The sequence below is a fragment of the Mycetomoellerius zeteki genome, unplaced genomic scaffold (assembly GCF_001594055.1).
Source record: "Mycetomoellerius zeteki isolate Tzet28-1 unplaced genomic scaffold, Tzet1.0 scaffold48, whole genome shotgun sequence".
Classification (NCBI taxonomy): Eukaryota; Metazoa; Arthropoda; class Insecta; order Hymenoptera; family Formicidae; genus Mycetomoellerius; species Mycetomoellerius zeteki.
This window is the reverse complement of record NW_017257479.1, coordinates 355,479-363,232: the sequence shown is the minus strand read 5'-3', so window position 1 is coordinate 363,232 and position 7,754 is coordinate 355,479. Positions and strand designations below refer to the sequence as shown.

Sequence of the window (7,754 nt, the reverse complement as noted above, 5' to 3'; positions counted from 1 at the left end):
TTTATATCGGCTTCCGATCTCTTCATTATCATCACGTCGACGCGCGATAAGACGCCCGTGGATGGAAACGGGCCCACCAACGGAGCGGCAACAGGTATTGATATGTATATAGGAATTCTACATAACTACATACGTATACATAACTACATTCACACTTTAATGTGCATTGTGAGATACCTATGTTTCTATGTAAAGAAGAAAAACCGATAATAATAGTCTGTGGTTGAAAGAGGAGGAAAAGTCGCGAACACTGAGAGAAAAAAAAATGGTTGCAATTACCGTAATTTAATTATAATTTATAATCATTTTTAAGATAACTATACGTATATATATATAGTTGTTTTAATTACGCAAATATTGTTCTGTTAAAAATAGACACACACACACACACACACGCACGCACGCACGCACGCACACTGCATGAAAATTTTTTCTTAACATATATTTCAATTCATTACCACGTAAATAGTAAGTGAATTTAAGAAAATAGTTATATTCACTATAATTGCGATTACATTTATTGAATAAGAATATTTATTTTATTTACCATTTATGTCTTTATATTTTACTATACCTACTATTTTAAATTATCATAATTTATAGTACAATTTTTTCATAAAAAGGGAGCTCCTAACCATAATTATTTTACCATCTAATTACAATCACAAATGCCAAACACTTTTTTCTCAGTGAAGAACGGCACCTTACCCTGTAACAGATGACGATCAATTACGACATAGTATTGTAGCTGAAAAGGAAAAAAAAGGAAAGAGAAAAATTTATAGACTTTTATACATAAATAGACTGCGCTTTCATATGAGAGATTGCGTGACAAGACTGAAGGATAGGCTATATTGTATTGTCTTTATTCTTTCAATGTCCACACGCATGCTATCCTCGTCATGCAGACAAAAGAGAAGGTTTAAGAACAGAACTAAAGATAAGTTGCCTTTACATGCTTCTCTCTCTTTTTCTCTCTCTCTCTCTTTCTCTCACACACACACAGCATGTCTCTTATAAAAGCGTTTAATCTACAGTGTAAGTTTATAAAAAAATTCATGCAGACAGATGTTTTTTTTATTTTAATTCATTGGTTCATAATTCCGAAACCGTTATCTTAATCTGTCCGATCGTTTTGGTTTTCGTACGTTCTTTCACGAGTAGTAAGTCGTCCGGCGTTCACGCGATGATGCCAATCTATCGATCGACGTATCGACGGTATATTTTTTTTTCGAAGAGAGGCGAAAGGAAATCGTTGCGAAAAGCTCTCTCGGGACGTGGGAATCAGCGATCGTACTGCGCCGATCTTTGCCGCTCGTGCCGATTTAGCGGCGCGATTTAACTGTGATCGTTCGTTAGTCGACTCGACTCATGCAATCGACGCGAACAACGCGAGAATGCCGCGAGAAGAATTAATGGCCTTTGAAATGTGCAGCAGTGCTAGGCACCGAGGTATCGAATGTAGTGAAAGTGCAGTGCGGCGTGACCCTCTGGTAGATAAAAAAAGTCAAAAATTACCGGGACGGGGGGGAGATTTCTGTGTCGTTCAAGGTAAACGTTCGAGGAGATCGATTGCGAGCAACCGATCGCTTATCCTGAAAAAACAGTAAGCAATTCGTCTCAATCTGTTTTTTATTATCTATCTATTATTATAATGTGAATTTTAAAATTAAGTCGGACATTAAAAACACTAGGAAAAATTCTCATCAAAGATTCAATTCGTGAGAACGAAATTATCTTAAAAAACGATTTTCTCACACTATTTGCTCATTATAAAATTAAAAAGCTTCTTAATTATTCTTTATCTATGGATACGTTTCTACACCTTGGAGAGATTCAGGTGTTCTTTCCCTGTCTTTCCCTCCGCTCTCTCTGCGATTGCCTGTTAATCCACATTTAAACAGCTGATACCATCATGATATCGTCGATATTTCTATGTATGATTACGCAATTGCGTAAGAGCCTCTTACATGTAAATACGTATGTCGGTCGATTATGCGTCACAACATCGCATACATAATCGCGGTTATATTATATATGCAATATATATAAGGAGGATTGATAAAGACTAATATTTTTTTTTTAAGAATAAAACATACTGTGTTTCTTCTTAAATATGTTTTTAATGCTTCAAATATGCTTTAAACAGTACTATAAAAAAAACATATTTAAAACATCAATTTAGCATGTTTTCTACCAACCCTGGTTATAAGTACTTCCGATCAATGTCTTATCGATATTGATATCCGAATCGCGAATTCGCATCTCTCGCTGTACTTTATCTACATAAATGAATACCATTCAAAATAAAAGATAACGGATCGGTAAATTTATTTATCTGATGTTCGGAAAATTTCATTACTATAAAATTATTTTTGCTATTAATTACATGTCGAACAATATCATCAACTTTATTAATATTAATATATTGTGGATCGTAATAGTCGCATTAGCCACCAATAATTAAATTATTATTTATCTTCAGGCAACCTTAGTGCAAACATATAATAACTTCCAAATTCTTTCATTAAAAAAAAAATTTTTCGATTAAAGTCTACAGCACACAATGCTTGTTTTCCTGCTGGATTCCTAGCTGGATTAGAATCTTGCCATCGTATTGGCTGCGGTACTGACAGTGCCAGCATCGCAGCCAATACGGTGGCAAGAATCTATTCTAGCTAGCAATCCAGCAAGAAAACTAGCATTGTGTGCCGCCGGCTTAAGTTATAATTGTTGGAAATATCGTACACATATACGAATCTGGTAAAAAACGTGACAATGCGCTAGCTCTAAGTGCAGACGCGATCCAGCCTATTATACGGTATCAAATGCAATGAGAAGGCGTTGCACGTATCTTTCCATTAGCATTTCTCCGACCGGATGTTCCCGTAAACACACGGGGAATTCCCTCGTACGAGGAAAAGGGGAAAAATTGTATAAAAATTCCGTTCTTTATTACCTGAATGAATTTTCGTTTGCTTATTTCTAAGATTAGGAGGAAACGAGTTTATTTTAAGTTTATTTTAATATTTGCCGTATTCGATATATACGAAAAATTTTTAGAAAACATTTGGTGTCTCGTTCCACTTTGGAAAGATATTCAAGATTTTAGAATATTTATATTTTACAATTCCCATTTGTACAGCTTGAGTTGTATCAATACTTATAATTTGAAAACAAAGTTCCAATAATTACTAATTTTAATAGATTTTAAATGTACAAAAAAATCTCGTGTCATTAATTTATTGCAATTTCAGCGATATTTCTCGTTAGTTTTAGCAGAATTCTACAATTATTTTTAAACAGAGTTCCGGCTGCTACTTTTTCAATTTTGGTTTTTTATTATAACAAATGAGGAACTCTTTTTTTTATTTTTATAAGGAACTGGGTGATTACGAAAAGTGCTACTGAAATTATTATCAATTTTTTTATATATTAATAAAATGTGTTAGCTTCACAGATCCACATAAATTTGAATTGTGAAGTTACCATGCCGTTTTTTATATTCTATTAATATAAAAAAAATAATGACAGTTGCAGCTTTTCACAGCTCTACAAAGCTCCTTATTACAATAAAAAAAAGTTCCATATTATTTATACTAAAAAAAATCAAAATTGAAAATATATTTTCACACGCCATATATGGCGTGTTAACTTCGCGAATCTAGCATAGCCCTTCTCCTCTAAGTACAAGAAAAAGAAAAATATTTTCACTTTTGGCTACAATTATCCTCGGTCGTTTCTAACAGAATTTCAGGGAAACCCGCGCATAAGGGAACTGAAATGAGATTCATGAGTCGTATTCAGTAAGTAGAACACGCATAAGTATGTTACTTAATATGCGATACATAGCGTCAGCATAGTTTACAAAAAATGTTTTTTTTATCACTTTGAATCAGACAAGGTATTCCTTACAGATATTTGGATAATATTTTTGAGATTCTACGGATACTTTCTATATGTATAGAAGCTATGTGTTTCACAAGTTGTTCTCCATATCTATATCCGTTCTTGGAAAACCAACGTTTTGTGAACGTTGCAAATTACTTTATCAAGATGAAGAGCAGCAGCCTGATACTGATAGATTTTTGAATGCTGAAAATAATACCAAGTCATACTTCATTAGCACGTCATATTTCGAAATAATTGACGTTTAATGTGCTAAAAATGACGTTTTTCTTGCAATATTTGACATTTTTTTATTAAAAGGATGTCTTGAAATTTTGATCAGAAATCATGAATGTATATATTTTTCATTTCTTATAAAATGCATCTTTTTTATTTCAATATTTTATTTTTAGTTATGGTATGGAGGATTTAAACATAGAGTTTTCTAAGATAACAAATTTTCTGCCTATGACGATGAAGTCATTATTTATAACTTCGATCTAGTTTGTGGTTATTTGTGGTATTGATACATAATATAATTTATTACTAAATATCGCTAAATGTATATATATATATATATACACATGAATTTGTATATATATATATATAAACACAAACAGAGTGTCTCATTTTAGTTATCTACTTCGAATATTTTGAAAGGAACAAAATTTAAAAAATGTTTCAATATGGTTTCAGATAAAGTTATATGATAAAAGTTATACCGATAACATACTTGAAATTATAAGTGTGTATAACATCATGGTCACAGCTGGAAAATTACTGTCTTGGAAAAAACTTTATATTTAAAATTTAAACTATATACATGGCTATAACATGGTTAAAAAATGAGATATTAAAATTTTTAAATACATTTTATAAGAGATGAATACAATACATTCATGATCTCTAATCAGAATTTCAAGACATCGTTATCTTTTTTACAAAAAATGTTAAATATTACAGAAAAGTCATTTTTGCCACATTAAACTGATTAAATGTCAATTATTTTGGAAACTTGTCGTGCTAATAAAATTTGACTTATGACATCGTTTTCAGCATTCAACCATCTATAAGAAAAACCTTGTTTTGTAGTATTTAAGATAAAAAAATATTTGTTTGTGTAACTAGTATAATAGAATGCTAATAACACTTAATCGCCGCTTTAATGCATTTTAGCTTCATTCTAACAATGAGTTAAGAAGAGTACAAGTAAGATACGATGTAAGTCATGAAGGTGAATGTATACAGCACATATGTTAAATTTATAGTTTAAACAAACTATAAACATATGAAAGTTGTGTTTATAACATTCGATTTTTATTGAACAACATATGTTTACAGATATTTTTATTTATAGTCATTTACCAGCTTTATTTGTTATTACTTTTATTGTGTAAACTAAAATTTTTAAAATAATAACAAAAATAAGTACTTTAAAATGACTTTAAATTTTCAAAATCATTCACATAAAGTTTCATTGCAATTCACTGCTTAATTACAAAGATTACGAACAAATAAATATTTTGTTTATTTACAGGGCAACTAATTTTTGCATCGCAATGTATCTTTACATAAATCATCTTAAATACTTAAAGTATTTATATTAAAAAATTGAGATTTTTGTCACTATTGTGTAATACATTTCCATACATTTCTATTAGAGCACAGATAAAAAAATATTACTTCTTATTGAAAATAACTTTTGATCCAGACGATAAACTTTACTTTTAAATGCGATATAGAATAATGTGTAATTTTGTCATAATTTTTTTTACTTTGAAATAAAAAGCATTCCATATTTAATTTCGAATTTGTTCCAACGAGAACGTTGTTCATTAAATATTCAAACAGAAAAAATTTAACGCTTACAAAGCCGATTCCAAAAACTTCATAAAATAATTTCTTTTTTTTCTAATCTGATTATTTGTGAACATAATACGATACATATGAGTACGGTGATCATATTTTCTGAAAGAAAATGAAGGACAAAAACTTGAAAATTTTAGATCTTTATTTCTAAATATTTCCAAACTAGTTTGTGATTGTCAGAAGTCTACGCATTAATTTCTGAAATTTTTATGCGCTGTACACCTGAGATAAGTATGGTACATGTCATCATAACATCAAAATGACGTCAAAATAGCTACAAATTTGATTATTAAAAGTCATTTTTCAATCAATCACGACTTATTTGGGCGTCATTTTTATGATATGATTGTAATTTTGTTGTTCTTTTGGCTAATATTGCTCTTGCATAAAATCAGGGTTGTTAAAAGTTACTTTCTCGTTACTGTGTCGTTACTTTTTATAATAAACAATTTGATAATGACGTTGCAATTTTTTATGACGGTAACACTAAATGCTAAGGTTATACTAAGGCTGGAAAAGTCATTTTAAAAAGTAACCTGTCATCATTACGCGTTACTCACTAAAAAAACTAAAAATAACGAGTATATATATAACAAAATAGTAACTTTCAAATTTCGTTATTCATTACTAGAAATTGTAACTTAATTACCATTACCGTTACTCATTAGAAAAGGTATTATAATTACGTAAAAAAAAAGTAACGAAAAAGGTAACTTCGTTACTTTTTTATGTAACTTATACAACCCTGCATAAAACTATATCGGTTGTTTCTATAAAAATTCGCTCATTATAGTACATTAGATATCGGAATGCTAATTAGAAAGGAAAATAATATTATTAAAATAAAAGATAAAATTAAATTTTGAAAAATAAATAAATCCAAAAGCTATTTGAAAGAATTGTTCTTTACAATGAAGGACATATGACCACCGTATGCATAGATCCGAGATAGGGCCCGTTTTCTTTTCTCACCTGAATCTTTCAAGTTTTAAGTCACAGGCTTCAACAAGAAAGACGAATACCGCGTCGTTTTCTACGGTGAGTATTCCACTGGTCTGGCAGCCAATCAATCCGAGGAATGCGTCGATGGAAACTGAACACTAATCACAAAACGCTGATCGAACGTAATCACATCAACGAAGAACGAATGTCATTGTAAAACGTCACGTATAATCGAGGTAATTGGTTGAATCGCTGTAAATGGTCTGATAGACGAGATATGTGTCGATGAAATGACAAATTGTCAACAGTCTCGTGTAGAGATACTCTCTAGAGATACGGGTCTTTGTTGCAAAGATTTACCTTGAGTTAACACACTCGCAAAAAAAAAAAATATCTTGCTTGCAATCCCCGATAACGATTGTCGAGATAATTTTAAGAATGTTTATAGTTTTCGCGATAGTAGAGGAAAATACACTGGTAGTCGAGATACGGATGGACCATCGGTTGATCTGATCTGCGACGATGCCGGACGCGGAGTAGTGACGCCGAAGACGTGTCGGTGACTTTAAAGAGGTACCAGCAGAAGGGATCACTGCGAGGCACCGAGCCGGGTGGAATGCACGAGCGAGGAATGAAGCATCAGAGGATTCTCAGTCGGGCGTCGTTCAGGATTACCTTGTGGTGGGGAAAAGCAGCGGAGGACTTTCGACCAACATCGATTAATTCTACTCGATGATTAAGGGCAGGAGTAATGAGAAAACTCATTTACACCTCATTTGTGGTGCAAATACATATATTCTACCGTATATTGTCTTACAGAAGAAATATTTTATTGTCATGAAACTTGTCTTGGCTGATGTTTTACGAAGCCTAAAGATTTAGATTTTGTAACTTCGCTTTTAAAAATATTATAATAAATAAAATGAATCTGTTGCTCTCACGATGCAGATATAGTCTTGGAGAATCAAATTTTGTATCGTACAATATTTTACTACAAGATTTTTTTGTTTTATAAAGTCTGCTACAGAGTCAGATTTTGTCTTTTGATCCTTAAC

General features: G+C 31.5%; 1 protein-coding gene across 1 annotated transcript in view; it reads right to left on the bottom strand.

Moving 5' to 3' along the window:
- The window catches only part of LOC108727318 (zinc transporter ZIP1), a 24,665-nt gene extending 17,169 nt beyond the window's left edge, over positions 1–7,496 (bottom strand). Inside the window, exon 1 of the mRNA XM_018455405.1 lies at positions 6,730–7,496. The gene's annotated coding sequence lies outside the window, so the exon portion shown is untranslated. The remainder of the gene's footprint in view (positions 1–6,729) is intronic.
- Positions 7,497–7,754: the final 258 nt, after the last annotated feature.